General features: G+C 41.6%; 1 protein-coding gene across 1 annotated transcript in view; it reads right to left on the reverse strand.

Annotated features, from left to right (window-relative positions):
- Positions 1–25,618, reverse strand: part of ADRA1A (adrenoceptor alpha 1A) — a 79,764-nt gene extending 54,146 nt beyond the window's left edge. Inside the window, exon 1 of the mRNA XM_069946723.1 lies at positions 25,488–25,618. The gene's annotated coding sequence lies outside the window, so the exon portion shown is untranslated. The remainder of the gene's footprint in view (positions 1–25,487) is intronic.
- Positions 25,619–27,704: the final 2,086 nt, after the last annotated feature.

Here is a 27,704-nt window from a genome sequence, read left to right on the forward strand (position 1 = left end):
ATACTGTGACTGGAAAACACTGCCATACCAGACCAGACCAATATGACCATAACGTGACTGGATAACACTGCCATACCAGACCTGACCTATAACGCCATACCAGACCTGACCAATATGACCATATTGTGACTGGATAACACCGCCATACCAGACCTGAACAATACCACTATACTGTGATTGCATATCACTGCCATACCAGACCTGAACAATACCACTATACTGTGATTGCATATCACTGCCATACCAGACCTGACCAATACCACCATACTGTGACTGGATAACACTACCATACCAGACTTGACCAATACCACCATATTGCGACTGGATAACACCGCCATACCAGACCTGACCAATATCACCATACTATGACTGGATAACACCGCCATACCAGACCTGACCAATACTACCATACTGTGACTGGATAACACTGCTATACCAGACCTGACCAATACCACCATACTGTGACTGGATAACACCGCCATACCAGACCTGACCAATATCACCATACTGTGACTGGATAACACCGCCATACCAGACCTGACCAATACTACCATACTGTGACTGGATAACACTGCTATACTAGACCTGACCAATACCACCATACTGTAACTGGATAACACCGCCATATCAGACCTGAACAATATCACCATACTGTGACTGGATAACACCACTATACCAGACCTGACCAATAGCAATCAGCTCTTTCTAGGTTTAAGGAGGTTGGGCCCCCTCCAATCTCTTTCTTGTCCCCGATGCTGTGGAGAGAGGACAAATAAGTTTTAATAAGAGACAGCCGAATATTAAATCTCCTGTCCGCGCCAGTCCTTTCTGTATACAAGAACTTTCGGCTATGGCTTATCTCTCTCTATAACAAAAGGGTTTGCTGTGATTTTTCATCAAGGCCAACCCTTATCACCACCAACATCATCTGTTGGTGGTGGTTCTAGAAGGCCCATACACACTAGGCTGATGTCCGAATTTGCCGTGATTGGTGGGTTTGGCTGAGTCTAAGGTGTAAGTGTAGGAGTTTTACACGGTTGTCTAATCACATGGTGGTAGTATTTTTGTTACATATTGGCAAATATATCGGATAATCACCCCATATTTCCGCTACTTATCTATCTACACGACATATCAAGTCTTGTGTATGACTGTGAGCATTAATAAGGCTGGGGTATACTGTACCAAGTGCAAGACAATTGGATTTTCAGGGTTTTCACTTGGATTGCCAGGAATGATCGATGTTACTTATAAATCACCTGAGCGGCACACGTTGAGCCTGTTTGTATTATTCCTTAGAAATATCATCTGTTGCTGCACACCGTGACATTTCTGTAATGCAGCTTACAATAAAAAGCAAATGCAATTTTCCGTAAACGACCCAATACGAGGGGAAGAGGCAGATGGGCTTTGTAAATAAATCTCTGTGTTTTTATGATGCAGGGAATACTAATGACTTAAAGAGATAAAAAACTAAAAAACAGAATATAGTCATATCAGGACCCCAACATCAACAGTGCATAGGGAACATTTCCTTCAAAAAGACCACCCCCATAGAAGACCACTCTCAAAGAGGGTTCATTGTGGAACGCTGTAACTATACTCCATGTGTCGTGCTTCCAAGCGTTTATGATAAGTCACACTTTTAAAGGGGTTAACTAGGACTAGAAAAAGTACAGCTACTTTCTAAAGAGCACCACCTCTGTCCTCAGGTTGTGTGTGGTATTACAATTAAGCTCCATTCACTTCAATCACTTCAATGGAACTGAGCTACAAAACTCACACCCAAACTAAGGACAAAACATTTAGGGGAAGATTTCTCAAACATGGTGTAAAGTGAAACTGGCTCAGTTGCCCCTAGCAACCAAACAGATTCCACCTTTCATTCCTCACAGACTCTTTGAAAAATGACAGGTGGAATCTGATTGGTTGCTAGGGGCAACTGAGACAATTCTACTTTACACCAGTTTAATAAATCTTAGTTCCTTAAAAGAGAATTCCGGGCAGGACACTTTTTTTTGCCCCGGGAGAGGGTGGGTGAAAACAATAACATCCACTTACCTCCCTGGCTCCAGCACTACCTGCAGTCTGCCACTCCGGTGCCCCAATGTGTGGGATGCTTGGTGAGAAGGGGCCTGGGACAGGATATGGCAGGCCTGTTTAGCCATTCAGCAGCAGAGGTACAACACTGCTGCAACCGCTGAATGGCTGACCGGCCTTCCACTTCAAATCCCTTGTCCCTTATGACTACCAGGAAGTGGCTGCACACCAAGGAACAGGAGCGACGGACTGCAGTATCAGCGCTGGAGCCGAGGAGGTAAGTGGATGTTCTTGTTTTCACCATTGCCCTTCCTGGGCAAATTGAAAAAAGTGTCCTGCCCGGAGTTCTTCTTTAAGTCTTACCTGATATGTTTTATTGTTAAGCCTGTCCACCAGCTTTTATAATTTAGATATGGAACAAAATCAACAATATGTGATTGGAATGTAGAGTTTCAGCTTTAATTTAGTTTAAAAAAACTTGCACTGACCATTTATGAATTGCAGTCATTTACTATATGCAAACTAAAATAATTATAAATATACAGATATTATTATTTTTTTATTCTACAATTTATTGAATAACAAAGATGCCAGGTACGGCGCAAACAAAAAGTACAAATGTCATCATAATACACAGTCTTACTACCTGGATGCAAATACCTTGTAGTCAGTGACATGACTGCCTGAAGTTCTGTGGATATCAGTAGTTGTACACCAAGATGACATATATAGAGTAAAATCCATTCTCCCTCGTCTATTGACTCATAAATTCATAATACGATTTCTGTTATGAGGATCTGAGCTATTTCTATTGACCTGCCGTGATAGGTTGGCGGGTATCTTGTGAAGGAACAGACTTAGCCCTTCAGGCCCCATAGAGGATTGAAACGAATTACAACAGATTGGAGGAACAAAACCTTATATGTGTATTTTATGTGATCATGTATTATTAAATAGGTAATATGTAGGCCAAGTCTATGATGTAAGTATTTTGAGAATTGCAAATATTTCCAATATATAAAACCTTTAACTACCTGTTAGACTATTTTAGCATTGGGATAGAAATAGCTGTGTACAAATAGTGAGTCCCCATGCACATGGCCATGATCTGGATGACCAGGAATCCATATACATTTCCAGATCAATATAGTAATATTAGGCATGGACCCTCTTCTGTATTTTTCCTGGCAGGTGTCCATTCTGGAAAATAGGGTTAAAAAAAAACAGCTTTATTTTTGTCCGGAGTTTTGGTACAGATGACCCCATAGAAGCCTAATGGATTTACGAATTCTGGATTTCTGGATGGTGATGGCGCTATATTTTACAGAGCGATGAGCCATTGACTCACCTCCCTGTCAATCATTGTTCTGGCCTGAGGAAGCAATATACCTCTGGCCACAATGGGCCGCTCCCCCCTATAGTGCTGCAGCGCATAAGTGATATCACTCCTGCGATCTTAGTGCAAGGAGGGAGTGGAAGAAGCCAGAGCAGAACAACACTGTAGCTGTGCAGCAGGTGAGTATGGCTTTTTTTCTCTCTCTTCAGTTTTTATGGTCAGGAAATACTGACGATTTCCTGAAACAACACTGTAGCTGTGCAGCAGTACAGCTTTTTTCCTATCTTTTTTCCCTCTCCAGCCTTATTTTTGTCCAGAGTTTCGGCACAGATGACTCCATAGAAGCCTTATGAATTTCCAAATTCAGGATTTCCAGATGCTGTTTCCGGGGCTGTATTTTACAGGGCTATGAGCCATTAGCTCCTCGCCCTGTCAATCATTCTCCTGGCAAGAGGCCGCTCCCCCCCCCACAGTGCTGTGGCGCATGAGTGATATCACTTCTGCAATCGCAGTGCAAGGAGGGAGAGGATGAAGCCAGAGCAGAACAGCACTGTAGCTGTGCAGCAGGTGAGTATGGCTTTTTTTTCTCTCTTCAGTTTTTACGCTCAGGAAATACTGATAATTTCCTCATTCTCCTGAACACTTCCTGAAGCGTCCTGATCAGTATTTCCTGAGCGTAAAAAGTGATATGGTCGTGTTCACGGGGCTTGAAACAGTAAAAATGAATATTTTATGGGTTGTGACATAGACCTTTCTAGGAACTTCATGGCTATTATATGTCGTAAGTTTCTAGTGAACTGACTGCTGGCTACACCATGTGAAGCTCGCTCATCCACTTTATGAAACCTGTTAGCTATTACAGCTTTGAAGCTCCATGATTTTATCCCCTGCTGTATATCCATGTGTATTATAAAAATAAGAGAAATCAGGTCACTTCTACATAGGTCTGGCTACTATTAATAAAACATACTGTATCTGAAACATAGGCTTGGAGATGGGCGCCCTGGGGTGACTAATGCATTTTTTACATTTTATAAATGAATATGGAAATACAGTATAGATATCGCATCTCCTTGTATCAAAGAAGACGTTTATATATCTTATTCTTAATCTATTCGACTATTTGATTCATTGAACTTTGCAGAATGTGTTGTACGCAGTGGAGAATTACAATTCTACCTCCTGCAGATTCTAAGCTACAACTCTATTAGAATAGGTACATCCAACCTGAAGAGAAGGCTATGGTGTGGCTAATGCTGGGCTGCACATCCTGTCATTACCTTTGATAGTATGAGGAGCTTTATGGGCTCTGTTAGGCCGCAGCATTAATACTAAACAGCTCAAGAAAGGGCAATTTTTAATGACCTCCGGTTTACACAAGTATCAGGACTGAGCCGATAGCAATTTTTTGTGACATTCTTATTCCTTCCACATCATCATTTAAACGAATGAAGCAATTTATCCTTCCCTGTGTCTATTGACCCAGATTAATTTGCACTGATATAGAGAATAGGTTCACGACTTTTTCTTCTGACGGACATGGAAATATATAGAATATTTTTTATTACATTTCTAACTATTTCAAGATAGACACATTGGGTTATTTTATTACATTCATTAGGTGTCAGGTTTTACCTGTGGAGGTAATCATGAAATGCATAGATGAAAATGAATAGCTATTTTTTAAAGTATTCCACCTACAGATACAGCCTATATGTACAAAATAGTAAGTTTAACAAAGTTCACTGTTCAATGAAGACTGTAGAACCGGACTTGACCTATAGCAGTTGCCTTTCCTGGGCCCTAACAGTAGTTACTCAGATACCTCCAGGACTTACAGTGGAGCTGAGCAGTGTAACAAACAGAGAGTAGCAAGGGCAAATATATAAAAAGTGTGTATCAATGCATGTAGGTAACCAAGAGCAAGAAAAGGAACTCTGCAATAGATGACATAAAGTGATGGGATTGTAATGATGGCACAAAAGAGTGACGACGATAGCAGTCATGAATTAAAGCAGATGGATAATCAATTGAAACAAACTACAAAAACTGACCCTAGCTAGTTGTACCTGAATCTTTCCCTTCATCCAACCCTGAACACTGACCCTAATTCTTCCTACTGTCCTTAAAATGTCCCTAATGAAAACCCTAACCTGCAAAACTAAGCATAATACTAACACATAATAAGGAAATAGGAGCCTGAGACTGGATATTAAAACATCTTTAAACATCTGTTAGAAATAACACCAACTATAAAAGGAAAAGGAACAAAGAACCGGACGGTTCTAAAAGTATACACCACTTTCTGCAGGGCATACAGAAGCTGATAAATACTGGAAGACTAGAGAATTTTAAGTAGAAATAAATTACAAATCTATATAACATTCTGACAACAGTTGATTTGAAAGATTCCCCCCCCCCCGCCTTTAAAGATTTCAAATGAGCATAGCAAAAGCCCCAAACTAAAAAAGAAGAAGATGAAATGGCAACATGTTCCCTTCTGTTCATAACTGTGAGGCCTAACTCGCACATTCTGAAACGAATACGGAAAGAAAACAATACGGACGGGTCCTGCAATTGTGACACTGATCCCTATTCTCTATTGAATAGCTCTGTGCACTGCATACAACCTTTCCCTAGCTATGGCTCTGCCTATGGAAAGTGTGAATATAGCCTAAGTGTTAAAATAGTCCTCACTAGCAGTAAATAGAAATCAATAAAGTCCCCACACAGAGGCTGTAACCCAGTCATGACTTAGTTTGTTCTAATATATCTGTGTCAGCAAGCATCATCAGCTTGGAGCCTAGGGCAGGAGAGATGTCTGTGCTGTCGCTATACATAGGAGTAACAATGTATACTGTATACTGATATACTCTAACAAACTGCGGCTGGGTGAATATGTTTAGAGAGGTGTGTCAGTTTTCAATTGAGCATAAAATAGAAATAATTGATCATCAGAGTTAATAGTAAATTACACAAGAGATAAAGAGAGAGCTCGAAGAGTATCAAGGCCATAAAAGATCTTTAATAGCCTACAATTAAATGGTACTCTTTATATTGCAAATGTAATTGACACATCTCAGACTCTACTGGGGCACTTGAAAGTGTTATATGAGCATCAATAGACGCCTTTATTCCTTGGTGACAGCATCCAGCAGCCTCTTATGTACTTTCATATATTTATTAAAGTAAAACCTTAGCTGATCTACTGGGCAAATGTTGGCCTGTAGGCTGCACATATATTAGGTTTAGTGCAGAAAACAACTTATATCCTTAGATTTGTTTCATTTAGATTTCTTGTTTTCTGTTTAGAAAAAAAAATCAAGCAAAATCAATGTCAGTGCGTAAACATTTTGAGATTATATTGCAACCAAAACAAGGAGTGGATTAAAAACACAGAAAGGCTCTGTCCACACAATGTTGAAATTGAGTGGATGGCCGCCATTTAATGGCAAATATTTTCTGGTATTTTAAAACAGCGGCTGTTATATTGAAATAATGGCCGTTATTTACTGTTATATGGCAGCCATCCACTCAATTTCATCATTGTGTGGACAGAGCCTTTCTGTGTTTTTAATCCACTCCTGGTTTTGGTTGCAATATGAGGACCACAATACTGACTGAAATATACGGAGTGTGAACCCAGCCTTAAAGGGAACCTGTCACCCCCCGTGCCGGGGTGACAGGCTCCCGACCCCCCGTTAGAGACCCCTATACTTACCTCATCCCGCCGGGTCCCGCTTCTGGATTCGGTCGGGTCCCGGAGATCTCAGCCGCTGCAGCCCGGCGCGCGCGCTGACAGATGAGTCCAACGCTCATAGAGAATGACGGAGCGCTGGACTCTCCTGTCATTCTCTATGGGTGTTGGACTCATCTCTCAGCGCGCGCGCCGGGCTGCAGCGGCTGAGATCTCCGGGACCCGACCGAATCCAGAAGCGGGACCCGGCGGGATGAGGTAAGTATATGGGTCTCTAACGGGGGGTCGGGAGCATGTCACCCCGGTACGGGGGGTGACAGGTTCCCTTTAAGGAGTATTCCAATATGAACTTGATCGCTGAGGGTCTGACCAATGGGATGCCCACAGATCCTGAGTTCAGCAGTCCCAAGGAAAATGAATGGTACTCTGGCCTTGGAGGGGCACTCCATTTACTGTGGTGAATTTGTGTACTTGTTCTTGGGTTCAGCTTGTTATGCCCTATCTTATGGATGGGAAATAGCAAGCTCGGATGGAAATGCCACTTTAAGTTATAGGCATAGAAAAATAGAAATACAGAAGACTTAGCAGAAAAGAGACCATCCATTCATCTAGTACACCTTTATGATATTTTGGATAAAAGAAACGTATTCCAGCAGTCCAATAAAATCCGGCGATGGGGAGAATATGGAATAGAGAACGACCTTCTCCCTGGAAGAATAGGGAGGAACAACCTTCTCTCCTGAGAGCAGAGAGGGAACTGAAACTAACCCCAGCCAAAAGCTCGATGGCTATTGGAGTTACTACGGCAGTCGGGGAAAGTCACGTAACACTAGGCCTTTTGCATCACCACACCATGTGACCAACATATAAACAAAACAGTATTCATAGCAGAATAATGACAATATAAGACATAGTACCAGACTTGAATACTGGGGGTACATAAAATAAACCTTTGCAGTGGCCACTAAACTTTCCAGCACCATACCAAGTAGAATATATGTAAAGAGAAAGAAACCTTAGTGCTGGGACACTGCACCTCCACCATTTTTGTAGCCCGTCTTTGGACCCGTTCTATTTTATCAATATCTTTTTATAGGTGAGGTCTCCAGAACTGGACACAGTATTCCAGATGTGATCTCACTAGAGCTCTATACAGCGGGATCACAGTCTCCCTCCTCCTACTGGATATACCTCTAGCTATACAGCCCAGCATACTATACAGTCCACCTGGTTGCACTGGTAAAATAACCAGAGGCCCCAATGCAAAATCTGCCACCACCCACCACCTGCTATTGATAATATGTGTTCTTATGTGGCAGAGTCTCTTATGCCTTACTATGACTTCTACCTCTACAAACCCCTATAGCTAAGGGATACTCTATATATAAAGTTGGGTAATAAAGAAGTACGATAGAAAAGTATTAATGACTGAACTTTTTGACCTATTCAAAATTTTTATTTAATTAATAAGGAAGCCGAATTATGTTAAGTAGATACAACGAAATGATCTGACCTCTGTGTGGAGGTAAGATACAGTTGCTTTTCCCTATAGGTTTGTACTGGCTTCAAGCAATCGAAAGTGTTCTCTTTTGCTATACTCAAAATTAAAGAACTAGCTCTGTGAAAGGACGAATGTGTGACTTTTTCAACCTATGACATTACTTGAAGCACAAATAGTGAAGATGTTTTATTACTGGAGCTGACAGCTTGAGTATATAAAGTTCTGATTTACAGGACACGACAAGAGCTCACAAGGAGGAAAAGATGGAAAAACTTGGATAGAAGAATCAAACATAAAACAGGACATTGCAGCTTTCTGAGTTCGGTTTTAATCTGAGTCAAAGTGATTTGCAGAGTGAAATAAAATGGCTGTTCAGTCATTTTCCATCAAGTCGACCCCTATCTCCACCGATATCATCTGTGAGTGGACTGTTGGGAGAGCCCATATACCTTAGATTGATGCCTGAACCGGCTGTGAGTGATGTACAGTCAACTAAAGTCTAAGGTGTATGGGGACCTTAAAGAGACTCTGTAACCACAATCTGACCCCCCCCCCCCCCAAAAAAAAAACACTTGTACCTTCAGATAGCTTTTAATCCAAGATCTGTCCTGGGGTCCGTTCGGCAGGTGATGCAGTTATTGTCCTACAAAACAACTTTTAAACTTGCAGCCCCATGCCCAACAGGCGTGGCTTAGAATATCTGTGCCCTAACCTTGCACCACCCCTCCGTCCCTCCTCCCCACCCTCTTCATCATTAAGAATGCCACTGGAACATTTTCTCCATACTGAACATTGCACAGGTGCCTTAACGATCCACCCCATGTGCCAGGCTGACAGAGGTGAGGAATAGGAGACAATCTGCCTGGAGCATTCCTAATGATGAGGAGGGCGGGGAGGAGGGACAGAGAGGTTGTGCAAGCCTAATGCATACACAATCTAAGCCCCGGCTGTTTGGCACGGGCTGCAAGTTTAATAGTTGTTTTTAGGACAATAACTGCAACACCTGCCAAACGGACCCCAGGACAGATCTTGGATTAAAAGCAGCTATCTGAAGGTACAAGTGGTTTGGGGGTGACAGATTGTGGGTACAGAGTCGCTTTAACTTCTTTTCATCAGTAACCCTTTAATCCTCCAACATTCCACATGCAGTAGTTAGACAAAAATATAGTATGGTACCGTCATCCATATTGTGGTAAATACTTGTGATCAAAGTATTTTAGGAGTGATAACTTTATTGGCCAAGGATAACTGTTAGAACTGTGAGCTTTCAGGATTCCAAAGATCCCTTCGTAAGACAAGTTCACAAACTTTTGTGAACTTGTCTGATGAAGGGATCTTTTGAATCCCCAAAGCTCACAATTCTAACAGTTTTCCTTGGCCAATAAAGTTATCACTCCTAAAATACTTTGATCACAAGTATTTACCACGATATACATGCAGTATTGTACTGTCTAACACATCAGCCCAGCATAATATCAACCTGTGCAGTCCGGTGCACTTTCTCAAGCAGTAAGTAATGGCATAGCAGAGAGGAGTATGTGATGTCCTGTGCTGTGCTGTGATATGGCAGCTTTGCACCATGGAGAGGACTCTCATGGGCTTAATAAATTTTGTTTTACTGGATCCATGATAGATATGTCATATCCATTTTGATCTGTTATATAATAGAATGAAATGTACCCTATAGAGTTATTATAGGTCCATCATGTTTCCACCTTTTCCATCCTACACATAACACTATTGTCCACATTTACTATAATATACTTTTTTTTTTACAGTTGGTCAGGATAAGTTTACTATATTTTTTTAGTGCGTATAACACAGAGCAAACAGCTGCCTTCTCTGCAATAGGTTATGTTTTAGTTACACTGTAGGCGGAAGGTTGCGGAGCTTAGAATTATTAGATCGGCTTGTTCCCTATGGATATCAGCGGGATATTGTACTCACCATAGGCAATGCCTGCAAGTAATGTTATGTTGGAATGATAAAACTGTGCGGTGGGGTCTAATAGCACATATGGTTTGGCCAATAAAAAATGCATATGGTTGTACTGAAAAGTATAGATGACTGAATCATTTTTAGGCTGCATCCTATTGTTTTCTCTGAAGATAAAGGGCCACCAGGGGTGTCTGGCAGCGGCTTACTCTCCAACTGAAAACACATGCACAAGCAGCTGGACTGAGCTTGCATATGAATGGGGGGGGGGGTCTGGTGGCTGTCAGCCAAGCAAAATAACAACTCCAATGAATAAATTCACGCAGAGGAATACCATAAGAATTCTACAATTATTATTTATACTATTTGTCATGAAATCCCAAAGTTAGGGAGAATTAATTTTCATACATTGTCCCCGTGTCTGCATGTTATTGATGTGGAAAAACAAATCCTAGAACATCTCCCCAGCTAGTACCCAACACCTGGCAGACCACATAGCACAGAAGGAAGGACGGCCAGAACAAACTTAAGTAACTTCCAAGCATGTGAATTCCCAATGCTCCACAATTCCGACTGAGCTCTGTGTGATGCACGTAATGATAACTCCGGAGAGAAGACACACTGCAATATAAAACACATTACAAAGCGGAAATGTCCAATCTACAAGGCAAGAATTATCAATGGTGTTATTAGAGCCATTGTACAGGGCCTCTTCTCTATCCCAGGGTCCTATACAAACCTTATTATATATAATAAAATAAATCCACACTAGGGGTTAAGAGGGTCCCACATTGTGCTCACTCTGCAGGGGTGATGCCCATGCCTTTGATTCGCTGCCAAACTGTCCACTAGAGAAAGGTTACACTTATAGTATTTCAGAAGCAATAAAGATCACTGTGATTGGCTGCCGGCCAGTTACTATGCTGCGCAGAATGCAGAGTGTGAGCGGAGAGCGGTAAAAAAGCAGGGGGGGGGATAATATATGCTGTACTGGCATAACAGGGTGTGATTAGTCTTGTTGAGAGGGAATGTCATGCAGTACTGCAGCAGGTGATGACATCATAGGAGTACTGATGTCACAGGAGGAATGTTTCCTTTGATGTATTCCATCACAATGGATGCTGACCTCCACAACCCAGCAGCTTCCAGTCTACAATGGGTAGTCCATAGCAAGTGATGATGCCGAGGAAGTGACCTCACTGCCTTGGTAGAGGTAAAATAAAGGTCACCACATATTAGATCCTTAAAGGGATATTAATATGTTTTTTTTATGGGATTATGTCCCTGTTTTCCAGATCTCCTTTGGATAGGGGATAACAAGCTAATAAAGGCATACCCCTTTAAGTCAGACACCATCATCATTTTGACACTGGATCAGGACCTTGTATGTGCTGCAGAACACAATGGGGGAGATTTAACAAACATGGTGTAAAGTGAAACTGGCTCAGTTGCCCCTAGCAACCAATCAGATTCCACCTTTCATTCCTCACAGACTCTTTGGAAAATGAAAGGTGGAATCTGATTGGTTGCTAGGGGCAACTGAGCCAGTTTCACTTTTCCCCATGTTTGATAAATCTCCCCCAATGTTCTCATTCTCACCAGTGTCTGGACCTAGTATGTACTGCTGAATGGATCATACATGCCGGACACTGAAGGGCCTGATAAAGTGGTGGTGGAGATTTAGTTGGGCATCAGCACAACAATCCAGTGTGAATAAAAATTTTGGTATAAAGTTATTAGAATGAACAATGCCAGTAGCATCACCAGAATGGGTGGAGACAGCATAGGTGGTCACAGGTCTAGAGGTATGGTGGTAATAATTTCACTAATGGTGCATTTACACAGAGAGATTTATCTGTCAGATTTTTGGAACCAAAGCCAGGAATGGATTTCAAAAGAGGATAGATCCCAGTCTTTCCTTTATGACCTGATCTCTGTTCATAGTCTGTTCCTGGCTTTGGCTTCAAAGATCTGTCAAATAAATCTCTCTGTGTAAACGCACCATAAGGCTAGGTTCACACTACGTAAGTTTCCGTCCGTAGCGCGCTCCGTGAATAAGCGGCCGGAGATTTACGTAGTTTGCGTACAATGGAAAGTATACGATCTACGGCCGGACAGTTCACACTACGTACGAACTTATGCCCGGATCGTATGCGGTGCCGTAAAAAATGAACCAGACCATAGTTTCGGGACGGAAATGCTGTAACTTAAGCCCGTAGGGTAACATGCGGTCCCGTACGGAGCGGTGATATCTTCATTTTTACACTTTGATTTGCAGATCCAAAAGGTTCTGTGGGGTGTCCGGGGCTAGCCGAAGATATCCAAGTAAAAGACCGCTGTCAGATCGCTACGTACGCCGCTCGGGAAGCATACGTAGCTTAAGGGTGTAAGTTCGCGGACCGTACGTAGCCGGCTGCAACTTGCGTAAATCCCAGCCGGAGTTTTACACGTATATGTCCGGCCGCGAAAAATATGCGTCCGGACATATACGTAGTGTGAACATAGCCTAAGAATGGTCTATTAGATTGAGCCAATGTATCCTAATTGGTGTTGAACGGACCTGTCAAACTGTTTGGGTTCAGCAATGTTCTCTGAACCCAAACGTTTGTCATTTGACTTTCCGCAGCTGCAGAAGTTGAATGCCGTCCTAGGGAGTCCCGAAAAACATGGATACAGCCATAACCTATGTTCACATGACGTTTTTTCTTTCCATTTTTTTTATTTTTTAAAATTACTTCCATCATTTTGAGTTCAAAATGGCATTTTGGATGCCTATCATTACAATGACAGCCGCTGGATCATTATTCTAGTTGAGGTGGACTGATTGACATTGGGTGTGTCTTTAATTGAAAGTCCATTGAATTTAACAGTAAAGACGGTGAAAGGACGCTGAAAAAAGAAAAGATGTGCGTGAACACCTAAAAAATTATATCCATTGTTTGCAAAAGACATCTGCGAAATATCGTCATGACCATTATTTTGACATCTGCACAAACAGCGCCCCTTAATAACACTATGTGCATTTGGCGTCCGTCATTCCATTGACTTCAATGCATTCCATTGAGGTCAATTAAAATGCGGTGATAGCGGTTGTCATTTTAAAAAGAAAAAGCAAACGCCTTTTCTCTTTTATTTACTTAGTGTGAACATAGCCATAGACTGCAATGCTAAACTGGTAGGGTGACTGATCAATTTGTTCTCTTATTTGTGTTTGTTTTGCAGCCTGGGAAAGGTGACAATGTATGGTGGTCAACTGGTCAGAAGTTGTTTTCTAATAAGTTCCCTGCTACTCCTCTCCAATGTCTGGAAGCAGTTTGTCGCTACCATGGAACGTACCCTAGATGCTGGGTATCCGGAGGGAAGCTTATCACCAAAAGACACTTTGCCATGGCCAGGGTATTTAGATAAAAGGCTAGGCCAGCAAACTGAAGTATTGTTCTTGTTGATTTTCCATGTTTCATATAAAAGTATTTAAGCTTCAAAGGCCAAAAAGTTCAGCACAAATTCTTAGCTTTTTCCAGTGTCCGCCAATGTGTCTCTGCTGTCGCCTAAACCCGCAGATTTATGGGGTGAGATAGCTGCAGATGAGCACAACTTTGCATTAGAAATAGAAAAAGAATGTTCTCAGCCGGCCTGCCGGTCCTCATCTGGGTGAAAAGGAAAGATTGGCACGATAACTGTAAGGACAGAGCAGAAGCACAGAGACAGAAGCGCTCGATGTGGTCTGAAGTTTGGAATTCTCCAATATTCTTTTCTTTATAATTTGTTCAGTTACAGTAAATAAATTGCAAATATACCATGTGCAATAAATAATTCTACAAGGGGGACAGTGGGTAGACATCTACTGGATGGACACACAGAGGCATGGCTCAGTGCCGTACAGTTATTAGAGCTTCCTCTTGAAGCTGCATTGCACCTGTGTCATTATCACATCACTACATTTTCATCCTCTTCCGTTAGACAATGAAGGTTCCTATTTAATAACTGAATACAGAAATCTGTGAGGACTCAAAACAAATCATATATTATAAAGCAACATAACTTTTTCTTTTCAATTTTCTTTTTTGTAACAGAATGAAACGTTGACATCAAATACAGAGCTTATTCAGCCGAGTACAATGGTGCATACATGCAGGCAATTCTGTAGCGTAATTTGTATGGAATAGAGCTTGAGGTATCATGCCTTCCAGGAAGATGAATAGGTAAGTAAGAGGCAGACAGTCGTTGTTATATGTAATGTTCATTTGAGATGGTAGCTCCACTGGAAGTTTGAGTATAAATCCAACTAATTTAGAAAATTGTGTTCACTCACTGTATTGAGTTTGTGGTTTATAGCTTTTTTATAGTAAAAAGCTATAAAATTCCCTTGCAGCAACCCAGGCAGAGTGTAAAAGGGACAGAGGAGCTGGTGGGTAGTGCAAGTGGATGAAGATGGCAGTAGCCCTCAGTCATAGTGTGGGTAGTGTTTCCACCGAATCTTTTACTCACTAAGGATGAACACTAAAGAGAGCATGTTCTCTCTGCAACCCTACTCTTTGAGTTGAGCAAACTTTTACCACTCTTGGGTTCATCCAAACTCAAGCGTGTAGTGTTTGATTACCGGTGGCTGCTGAAGTTGGATATAGCCCAAGGGAGCCTTAAAAAATATGGATACAGTCTATGGCTATATCCATGTTTTTCAGGACTCCTTAGGGCTGTATCCAACTTCAGCAGCCACCGGTAATCAAACACCACACGCTTGAGTTTGGACGAACCCAAGCCTGCTCGAAGTTCACTGAACTATTTGTGTAGTAGTCATTTTTTTTTTGGTGCAGGTCTCAACTTGGATCACAGTTTTTCAGTACTGCAATACACACCTGCAGTGTGCAGATCTGTAATAAATCCATGATGCCACCACTGCAAAAGGTCTAGCTGGAAGCCTGAGGGTACTAGTCTAGGAGCTGTGAGGCCCTTGCACAACTTGTCCTCATAGGCTGAATGTCTCCGTATTCCTCTTCCTTCTAAGCTCAGAACTTAGAACAGCTCTGAAAAGTGAACTGAACTCCATTGAAATAAATTTCTATCTGAAGAGAGTCTGGACCAAGTTATCTCCATCTTGCTTGGTAAAGAAGGTTCCTACAGTGTTACATATGTAGGGGTTAAAGGTGTTGTCCAGCGAAAATGTTTTCTTTCAAATCAACTGGTGTCAGAAAGTTATATAGAATTGTAATTTACTTCTATTAAAAATCTCAAGTCTTCCCATATTTCCCATTAGCTACTAAATTTGATGCAGGAAATGTTTCATTTTCAGTCTGACACAGTGCTCTCTGCTGACATCTCTGGCCAAGACAGTTCTTGTCTCGGCCAAAGATGTCAGCAGAGAGCGCTGTGTCAGCTTCAAAATACAACAACATTTCCTGCATCACATTTGGTAGCTAATAGAGATGAGCGAACCTCGATCTGAACCCGAACTTTCGGCATTTGATTAGCGGTGGCTGCTGAACTTGAATAAAGCCCTAAGGTTATCTGGAAAACATGGATATAGTCATTGGCTGTATCCATGTTTTCTAGACCTCACAGACCTGTAACTTCTTCTTTAAGAGTCTCCTCTTTCCTCCACTCATTACCTGTAGTAATGGCACCTGTTTAAACTTGTTATCAGTATAAAAAGACACCTGTGCACACCCTCAAACAGTCAGACTCCAAACTCCACTATGGTGAAGACCAAAGAGCTGTAAAAGGACACCAGAAACAAAATTGTAGCCCTGCAGCAGGCTGGGAAGACTAAATCTGCAATAGGCAACCAGCTTGGAGTGAAGAAATCAACTGTGGGAGCAACAATTAGAAAATGGAAGACATACAAGACCACTGATAATCTCCCTCGATCTGGGGCTCCACGCAAAATCTCACCCCGTGGGGTCAAAATGATCACAAGAACGGTGAGCAAAAATCCCAGAACCACGCGGGGGGACCTAGTGAATGAACTGCAGAGAGCTGGGACCAATGTAACAAAGCCTACCATCAGTAACACACTACGCCGCCAGGGACTCAGATCCTGCAGTGCCAGACGTGTCCCACTGCTTAAGCCAGTACATGTCCGGGCCCGTCTGAAGTTTGCTAGAGAGCATTTGGATGATCCAGAAGAGTATTGGGAGAATGTCCTATGGTCTGATGAAACCAAAGTGGAACTGTTTGGTAGAAACACAACTTGTCGTGTTTGGAGGAAAAAGAATACTGAGTTGCATCCATCAAACACCATACCTACTGTAAAGCATGGGGGTGGAAACATCATGCTTTGGGGCTGTTTCTCTGCAAAGTGGCCAGGACGACTGATCCGGGTACATGAAAGAATGAATGGGGCCATGTATCGTGAGATTTTGAGTGCAAACCTCCTTCCATCAGCAAGGGCATTGAAGATGAAATGTGGCTGGGTCTTTCAACATGACAATGATCCAAAGCCCACCGCCAGGGCAATGAAGGAGTGGCTTCGTAAGAAGCATTTCAAGGTCCTGGAGTGGCCTAGCCAGTCTCCAGATCTCAACCCTATAGAAAACCTTTGGAGGGAGTTGAAAGTCTGTGTTGCAAAGTGACAGCCCCAAAACATCACTGCTCTAGAGGAGATCTGCATGGAGGAATGGGCCAACATACCAACAACAGTGTGTGCCAACCTTGTGAAAACTTACAGAAAACGTTTGACCTCTGTCATTGCCAACAAAGGATATATAACAAAGTATTGAGATGAAATTTTGTTACTGACCAAATACTTATTTTCCACCATAATTTGCTAATAAATTCTTACAAAATCAGACAATGTGATTTTCTGGATTTGTTTTCTCATTTTGTCTCCCATAGTTGAGGTCTACATATGGTGTCAATTACAGACGCCTCTCATCTTTTTAAGTGGTGGAACTTGCACTATTGGTGACTGACTAAATACTTTTTTTCCCCACTGTATCACAAGTGCAATGTAAAACAATGCAGAATTAGGCAAATTAACACCACATTCCAAACCAGTCCTAACATAGGGAATCCTGTGGATACTATACTATGTGCTATGACAAGCTTTATAGTTTGTTAAAACAGAAGAATAAGAATTGAGAAGGAACTATAGTAAGCAAGAAAAATAAGCAAAGAGACAGCGCCTCGTATGATACCATAGGAACAGATAAGTGAGGTGGTGAACAGTATTATGCTCACCTAGTAGCCACTTGGGGTTTGTGCATATCACCCCAATGAGCAGAGATACAAGAAGGTTGGCTATGATGATTTCTTGGGATTTAAGTGATGAATCTGTAGGGTTTTAGGACTGCCAAGGCTGACTACTATACAGTAACAGGATATTTACAGATGGGGACTGTGGGTAAATATCAAAGATTAAAAAGATCAAATCAAAGAGCAGCACTATCTAAGCATAATCCAGGAGTATGGTATAATCCAATGGAGTTTATTCATAAACGGCAGATTGGGAGATGCAACTCTCTTGATCAGATAAATCTCCCGTAACGTGTTGTAATGTGCCGGGTTTTTTTTGTGTTTTTTTTTTTCAATAAACCTCCATTGGATTATACCTTTGCAGTTTCCTGGATTATGCTTGGATAGCGTTGACCTTTGACTAGCACCATTTTTCTTTTTCTCAACATTATTCAGCATTCCTGCCGGAGTTACATGTCAACACTACTCCAAACTGAATATAATAAATTATGGAACAGTGCAAGAACTATATCACGCAGCTTGGTCAGTAATAATAGCCGCCCAGTGGCCACATTAAAGCGACTCTGTACCCACAATCTGCCCCCCCCCAACCACTTGTACCTTCGGATAGCTGCTTTTAATCCAAGATCCGTCCTGGGGTACGTTCGGCAGGTGATGCAGTTATTGTCCTAAAAAATACTTTTAAACTTGAAGCCCGTGCCAAACGAGAGTATCTGTGCCCTAACTTTGCACAATCTCTCTGTCCCTCCTCCCTGCCCTCCTCATCATTAGGAATGCTCCAGGCAAATTGCCTCCTATTCCCCACCTGTTTAGCACAGCACATCGGCTGGATTGTTAAGGACCTGCAATGTTAAGCATGGAGAAAATGTTTCAGTGGCATTCCTAATGATGAGGAGGGTGGGGAGGAGGGAGAGAGGGGTTATGCAAAGTTAGGGCACAGATACTCCAGTTGGGCACGGGGCTTCAAGTTTTAAAGTTGTTTTTTTAGGGCAATAACTGCATCACCTGCTGAACGGACCGCAGGACAGATCTTGGATTAAAAGCAGCTATCCGAAGGTACAAGTAGTTTGATGGGGGTCAGATTGTGGGTACAGAGTCGCTTTAAACATGTGATCCTTCATAAAGAGGTCCCACCTCTGGCAGAATCAGTTTTCAGTTTCTATGTGGAGATAGACAAACAAGCCAAAAGTTTATCCAACCACTATCTTCATGCTTTCATATCTAAAATGATGACATATGGACATACAGTATGGCCCCATGTGCCTTTGTTAGTGTGTTATCACATGTCCTAACAAAACAGATGTACATGAGACTTAATAATTGAAATCTTCCGAACACATGAGCAATGTCAGCTCTACACCAGGGGCCATAGAACATAAGGCGGCTACAGCAAAAGTGAACTGGGCTGTAATGAAGCCATATGCATGGGAATTAGCGTAAAGCAAATGTCAGCTAATTCAGCTCCTAGTCGTGATTTGGAGGCTTAAAAAAGATATCAATATGAATTATCCACTTTAATTGGCGCAGGATTCACCTTCTTGGAATCTTTAGGGTTTTATGGCTACTTTGGCTACAACATGTCGACAGCCCACGTAATGGCTACTGAACGTCAGTGAGATGAGTTGCACTAGAGATGAATGCGACTTGAGCATGTCCGAGTCAGATCGTTTGGCATTTCAATACTGATGGTTGAAAAAGTTGGATGCAGCCCTAGGGAGTCCGGGAAAACATGGATACAGCCTAACGCTGTGATCTGTGAAAACAGACAATTACAGTATATGCATCATGTTTCAATGAAATACTAAAGACTTAATTAAACATTAAAGGTTAATTTTTAATGGTTTATCATTCTAGTCTCTACTATTCTGGCCAACCACTGCGTAACGTCTTGAATATTCGTATATTGGCCACTGGGACTGACCCATCAGTGGCTTTTGGACCCTATATCAGCCCTTTTTTATAGTTTCAATGAAATACTAAATAAAGAAGCTATCCAAAGCCATCATGGCTAGGTATACAGCATAAGTAAACAGAATTATCATCTTTCTATAAAAAGTTGAGTATTTTTAGGAACTGCTGAGTGCATCTTTCAGTTCTATCCTCCCCCCCGCCAACATTTTATGTGACCTTGTTGTAAGTAAGTGAAAGGGCATCCTCATAAGTTTTTGTAGGTTATATTTGTTGCATGGCTAAATCTCATGTGATAATACTTCACACATTCAATTTTCAGCATCAACTGAACACCGATCAAGTTTCAACTGGGCAGTGAATTCACGGTCATTCACATGACTAATCAAGCTTTATTTTCATCCGAATACAATTACAATTAGCACTTATGCAATGCTTTATAGGGATTATGTGTTCTTCACCCTTAACCATCACACAGAGGTATGTAATTAATTTACTGAAAAGAACCTCCAGGTCGCTACCCCCTGGAGTAGTCTTTGATAGCAATATCTAATGAATGGATGTGGAAAAGACTAGAGAACAACGCATGACCAAGGCAGAAGATATGTAGACAGAGATTAAAGCTGGCCATACACCTTTAATAACTGGCGACTGAATGATCATTTAGCCGTCAGTTCTCTTACCTAACTGGCCCCTGTCCTTCCCATATAGAGGAACGTTCAGCAAGGCAGAACATTTCTTTGTTCTCTATGGGGAGAGGTAAGGACAATGGGAGAAGGGTCTTCATGTGGCCTAGGGTGCAGCTCTTCCAGCAGCTGGAAAAGCTAGGTACATGATGTACCTGGATTCCAGAAAGAAATGACACGCGACGGCCGTCAGCGGGACACGGGAGCGGCAATATGGAGGCACGAGGATAGGTAGGTTTACTTTTTTACTATTGTCCCGCACCCTTCTGACTTCTCCCTTAAAGCGACACTATCAGCAGGTTCTGCCCAATATACCTGCTGATATTGGGCAGCCCCACGCTTATCCCCTCCCCTCCGCCTGGCTGGACAGGATAAGTGGGTGCTCCAGGCTGACCGACGGTGCCCCAAATGGTCCTGAGCCCCTGATTTGTATAGGGGCAATTAGGGAATATCTACACTATGCGGAGGAGAAGAAAATAATTATTAACAGGGAAAAAGTTAGAGGGTAAACAGCAGTTTCATTGGGCAGAAGCTGCTGACAGTGACGCTTTAAAAGCTGGAGTGATAGTGATAGTTGTCAATATACAGTAATAACCACTGCTTGAAAACAACATTCAACAGCTGAAAACCTGTCCTGACTAGGGTCTGTTCACACAGCTCATGGCTTGTTCAGTATATCAGTATATCAATATATTACCATCATAACAAATCTCTCTCCTGTCCTGATAGTTTGTCAAACACCTAATTCAAACACAGCCCAGGCGAGCATATCAAAAGGTATAAAGTGTTAAAGGGTTAATAAATCTAATAAAGTAGTGGTATATTGCTAAGATTGTCGCTAGAATTTATGATTGCTAGAATTCAACCTCTAAGACCCCCATCAATTCTCAGAATAAAGGTTCGGTAGCTCTGCTTCAGTACTGTGCCCCCTGTGGTTCATTTGACTACTTTTCCCTGGTGAAATAACCCACATTGCTGCAGCCCCTTCATTCTCAAGATTGGTGAGGGTCCCAAGGGTCAAATTCCTAACTATCATGAAGTGATGGTATATCCTAGCAATATGGCACCACTTTATAAAATATTTTACATAGACACCTTAATACAGATTTAGGCTATGTTCTCATTCTGTATAAACAATGGCCGCTCCCTGTGAACGTGAACATGATCATTGTTGTATATACAACATGGGAACATAGCCTCTAAATATTTTGAATAGTAAGTGACAACTTCCTGTTGCTTTTTTAAAGGGCCATGCCAAGCTAGTCATAACTAGTATAGTCATAGTTGTGCATTTATCTATTCTGTTAGGTATGTTTAGTACATTTATGACTGACTACATATAGGATCCCTACCAGTTCTAGTTGAGAGACATGTATGAAATGCTTAACAACTTAAATAGTCACCGTCTTTTCAACAAAATTTGCATAAATTGCATAGTACAAGCAAATATAATAATAAACTTTGCAATGTATGTTATTGGAGAAATCCCCCTTCTTCCTCTCCTATTCCCCCTTAAACGCATCTGTAAACAGCTCTAATCCATTATGAGGGGCACAATGCACTAGTTCATTGAGGAAGGAAGTTACATGCTACCTATAGGAGGGAGTGGGGGAGGATGGGATAGCTGGAGAGAGACAACAGTGAGTATTATACCAGACCTCACCACAGTGCTTGATTTAATATTTAAACTGCTCAGTACTGCCCCATAATGTCCTTCATGCTGCTGCCCTTAAAGGTGTTATCCAGCGCTACAAAAACATGGCCACTTTCCCCCTACTGTTGTCTCCAGTGTGGGTTGGGTTTTGAAACTCAGTTCCATTGAAGTAAATGGAGCTTAATTGCAAACTGCACCTGAACTGGAGACAAGAGTAGGGGGAAAAGTGGCCATGTTTTTGTAGCGCTGGATAACCCCTTTAGGGGCGTGCCATAATGTTATACTATAGGGAAGCAGAATCCCTTCTATTGTGTGTATGCAGTGTAGGGAGACATTGTAGAGACTGGGCCACATTGACTAGGTCAGGGACAACTGACAATTTAGAGCTAGAGTCATTAAAAGTTATATAATGTCCAGAAACATCCAGAAAACTTTACTTGAAATCACATAAAAAACTGCCCTGGATTTTTTGTAGAATGTGAAGATAAAAGAGTGTGATCCACACAACATACATGACCAGTAGAGATGAGCAAATGTCTATTCCCGAACTCTAAGTGTTTTATTACCAGGGCTGAAGAAATTGGATGCAGCACTAAGACTGCATGAAAAACATGGATACAGCCATAAGTCATAGGCTCTATCCATGTTTTCCAGGACTCTCTATGGCTGCATCTATCTTCTTTAACCACTGGTAATAAAAAGGTGATCTGTAATGACCAGGGATGGACAAAATACTGTAGATTTCATTAGAGCGCTGCACTGCCAACTTCACTTTTATTGGCCATCAATAAGACCTGTCATAGACACCAGTAGAAAACAACTCATGAATGTATTTGCCACCTGGCTCTTGGGTTACATCCAGCCCTACACATCATAACAAATACAAATATAGCAGAGCCAGGTTTGCCAGTTATGCAGAGTTTGTAGTTTGGCACAGTTAAAGTCAAAAGTATATTTTAGGAGTGTGTTTGGGTTCATATTACAACCCACCCCAGCCATGAATGATCACAGAATTATAAGGATCCACAATGCTGAGCTCATAGACCTGTATGATACCGGGTTGGGCTGGGACATCTGGGCATCATACAGTGACATTTGTAGAAGTGAATGTAAACCTATTTCTTTATCTTAACTGATTACTATATCATTGTATACACAGAGACTCCAGCTCACCGACAAACTTAGCTCAACTAATCTGCCTTAAATACTATAACATTATATAAAAGTAAAGGGTTACACATTTGCACATATTCTATCCTCTATACTATAGATATAAAAAGTACAGACTGCCTACATAATAATATAATTATAAATCACATAAGCCTATAGTGCGTCCAATGGATGGTTCATGGTTATTCTCAACATGACTATTCCTAAAGACCCAATAAATGTTCTTTGAGTACTCGAACAGTAGTCACCACCGCTCACTTTGTAGTATTTCCATGTTTCCATACATAGCAGTAAACTATTACAATGTTTAATGTAGCATCCATAAACCTATCCGGACTATATTTATGTACACCTTATAATAAAATTTTGTTTAACAAGTAAAAGGCTATGTTCACACAACGTCAAAAATATTAAAAAGGCGGCCGATTTTCATATTTAAAATAACGTCCGAGATTTGACTGACTGCAATGCCATTGCATTGGAGTCAATGGAAAGACGGACGTCCAATGCACACAATGCATTGAAAAACGGACGTTTTTGGACGTCTTTTGCAAACAGCGGACTTTTTTATTTGTAGTTCACACATAGTTTTCCTTTTGTCACCGTTCTGTCTCTGTTTTTGCTATTAAATTCAATGGACTTTTCAATTAAGCCCCATCCAACGTCCGATTAGTAACCAAACTAGAATAATGTGCAAACACCCGTCAGTGCACTAAGGGGAGGTCAGGCAGCTAAATAACGTCCGTTATTTTAGACTCAAAATGACGGACGTCATTTTAAACGGAGATAAGAAAACGTTGTGTGAACATAGCCAAACAGTGCAATATAGATGTAGCAGAGCTGAGTTTTACTGTAGGTAATCCTCCAGGCTTATTCAGTAGCCACAGCACCCATAAAGCACTATGACTTTTCTACATAAGATGGTTCTGCACCCATTACTAATCTTATTCAATGAATAATGACGTCTTTAAGGAACTTATATCTGAATATGACAAAAAGTATTTTTCATTCATAAAACTCTTTAAGGAACTTATATCTGAATATGACAAAAAGCATTTTTCATTCATAAAACTCATCATCTATAACAGAAAGCTGGCCATACATGATATCAGTTTACTTACGATATGACTCCCACAATGAGACGTATAGCAGCTGGCATTACACCATCAGGCTTTCCTACACTAAGGCAGTCACTCTATTACATTGCACCCAGCAGAACACCCAGCTTGCAGTGCAAACTACCACTTGTCTGTAGCATCGTTCTTATCTCTAAAGCACCATTGTCATTTTACAATTGATGCTCCAACGTCAAGGTCAAGTTTGCCGGAATATGTGTCCAGCATTAGTGTTTGCCCAGTAGAGGAGTATTAGCCCAGTCCTATTAGTTGTTATTAATACTCCCAGCACTGGGAATGACTTCTATGATATATAGCATGGGGAGATATAGCATTGACTGTCCATGGGCTTATGCCTCTGTACGCTACACACCATGTCTATGGGGAAAAGTGATCAAAAAGCAAAAGGGAACAATATGTTTGGAGTGAATGATAAACACTTGAACATTATCCAATTCATTTTATGCTTGCATCGAATTGCTGGCAGTGCGGTAAATACAGAGGTCAATAATCTGTGATTATCTCCAGCAATTCTGTGATACAGATGTTGGTTCCTAGTACTGCAGATCTGTAAGTTTCTATATACTATGGACACTCAACAGGACTAGATACACTCCTTATCATCACATTGCTTCCAACACATACTGATCCAGTGTATCATAACATGACTGATATTCCTGTATACTCTATGCATTGTATCACATTGACTCTACAAGGACCATAACGCTTTATTGTATATCCTGTCAGTGATTTGTTGGGGGCCACAGCTGGGACTGGCCATAGACATGAACAAAGTATGTATTAAACCTTCAGTGGATACAAATGATATTGTTTCTGCCTATATCTTGTTATTATGTCATCTTTTGGCAATGAAGGGACATTGGGCACATGGAGCCTACAGGTCATAGTTGATAAAGCGTGATGGAATATTTCACATCATCATCTTTACCGTTATTATTTGTTTCGTTATGGGATTGGGATATAGCTGGCAATTTTGGAGTATTTGTTTATAAAAAAAAGGGGGCTTGTTAATGATTTATAATCCCAAATTGTTAGGTTTATGGACAGCAGTGCTGCAGCGGATGAGAGAATTATCCTAGAAAGACAACTAACCCATAGCTCACCTATACAGAAAATAGGAAAAACTTCAAGAATTGGAAAATGCAGATAATTCAAATAGCTATAGGACGCCTTGTCTGGGATCAATGCCTTTGTCTTTATAGGTGCCAATAATCAATATGTGTAATCACTCACCTTATCACCAGTCTGATGCCATCCCCACCCAGATGGGAGCAGTCCCTTGTCAGGCTTCCAGTGCTGAGCAGCATTCCTGTAGTGCAGACTGCATGGCACATACTCCTCTGTGGCAGGACACTGCCTGATCCTCACATTAACACCCGCATTATGTGAATGCAACTTTACTCATCTCTTCATGTAGCAGAGGGGAGAGAGAGAGAGAGAGAGAGAGAGAGCAGCCTGACTGCTACCGTAATGCACAGAGAAGAGGAGCACTCCCTGCCTCTCTTGTGTGCTCAGCTCATGCTAGAAGCGCTAGAAGTGCCTGATCTCTTTAAAGGGAGGTAAGAGCATTCACAAGGCAACCAGTGGCTTTTGTAGAACTGTAAACCTGTACACACAGGGCTTGTACCCATACTCTGTAATGTTCAGCATCTCCTGACAACTTGGACTTGCTTATTATGTGAATGAATGTCTTGGAATAAACTGTGGATGTGAGAGATGCTGCTGGGACTGCTGGTTGCAAAAAAAGATGAGAAGAGATTGCCTCTCATTGTAAAGTTTACATATTGATACATTTTTAACCCCTAAGTCACTGGGAATTGAATTGTAAAGGTATTATCTTTCTTTCTTTCTTTCTTTCTTTCTTTCTTTCTTTCTTTCTTTCTTTCTTTCTTTCTTTCTCTTTCTTTCTTTCTTTCTTTCTTTCTTTCTTTCTTTCTATCTAGATGATAGATAGATAGATAGTAGACAGATGATAAAATAACAGCCCCTATCGTTCCCAGCTCGCTGCCTCCGCTATTACACGCAGCGGAAGTGAGCCGGTGAGTAGAGAGGGGGAGGGGGGGCGCAGGGAGGTGCGAGGGCTGCCCAGGTAATCGCTAGATCGTCCGGGCAGCCCATAGAGGATAGCAGCGTTCTGCAACGGCAGCACATTGCTGCTTACACAGTCGTTTGTCTTTCAACATGTTGAAAGACAAACAACATGTTGAAAGACAAACAATGATGTCGGCTGATCGTTGCCTTCAATTATACGAGACAATCATTGTCTGTAATGGCCGATATCGGCTGATAATCGTTCTGTGTAATAGGGCCATTAGACACGCTCATATACTCCTTATAACGAAACTGTGAGAGGGTTGTTTGCCTGTACCTGAAGCTGGCCATAGAGGTAATTATATCCCGACAACACTTTGGATGACTTAGGAAAAAATATCCCTTGATAAGTGTTTTTTCCCATTAAAATTGATTGTATAGTATAAATGTCTTCCAACCTGCATTGCCCCACATATATTTTACCCATGCAATAATAAATTCCATATTATTCTGAAGACTATGAGATCACAGTTGAAGCAATGTACATGTTGCAGTGCAGCTACATTTTTTTTTTCATTGGCTGCAATGCAGCGTGATAAAGGCAGTGTGATACCTGTGTTATCAAATAAGCCCTTGGCTATATAGTTACTTTAAACCAGGATCTGGATATACCTTTGTTTAGACAATTAACCCCTCCAGTGCTGAGATATAACTCTTTTATTATATATTAGGCACAAGTGCTTATGGGGAGATACCAAGAGCCCAGCAAAGTTCAGCCCAGCCAGCTGGAAATGCTACCTCACTGGCTGTCTGCAACCTCCCTTACATGACTGACTGGCAGCCACTAGTCTTTTTTGTCCTCTTTGGATAGGAAATATTGCGTACTCATGTTAAACTGAGGGGCATTATGTAGTGTCCCAGCACGGGTGTGCCACTAAGTTCTTTATGCACCTGGACAAAGTAACTCACTCAGGTTTTCAGAGTGAAATTTATTTTATGCAAGCAACCACCACTAGTATGCAGTGCTAGACCCCCCAGGAGGAAGGACGTCCTCTGAGGATTAATGTGTCCACGGGAGGGATACTCTTAACACAGGGCAGCATACCTGAGTTAGGTACTGACCCCAGTAGGACAAAGCTGCAGTTAATGCCTATTTTACTGTAACACATGGCTATTCTGGGAAACCCTGGGAAGTCTGTTCAACCAAGAGCAAGGACCTGGGACCTAGCAGGATGGGTAACCCAACACTATAGGGCATAAGGCAGTCAGATCACAGATATCTAAATGTGAGTATGAGTATCTTCTTCTCTTTTCTACTATGCTATCCCGGCAGAGTACACAGATACATTGGGCAGGGCCCTCAAGACGCTCCTCTACTCCACTCTACTCTTGCCTACCAAGTCAAGGTAAGAGTAGGGG

The sequence above is a fragment of the Dendropsophus ebraccatus genome, chromosome 1 (genome assembly GCF_027789765.1).
Source record: "Dendropsophus ebraccatus isolate aDenEbr1 chromosome 1, aDenEbr1.pat, whole genome shotgun sequence".
Classification (NCBI taxonomy): domain Eukaryota; kingdom Metazoa; phylum Chordata; class Amphibia; order Anura; family Hylidae; genus Dendropsophus; species Dendropsophus ebraccatus.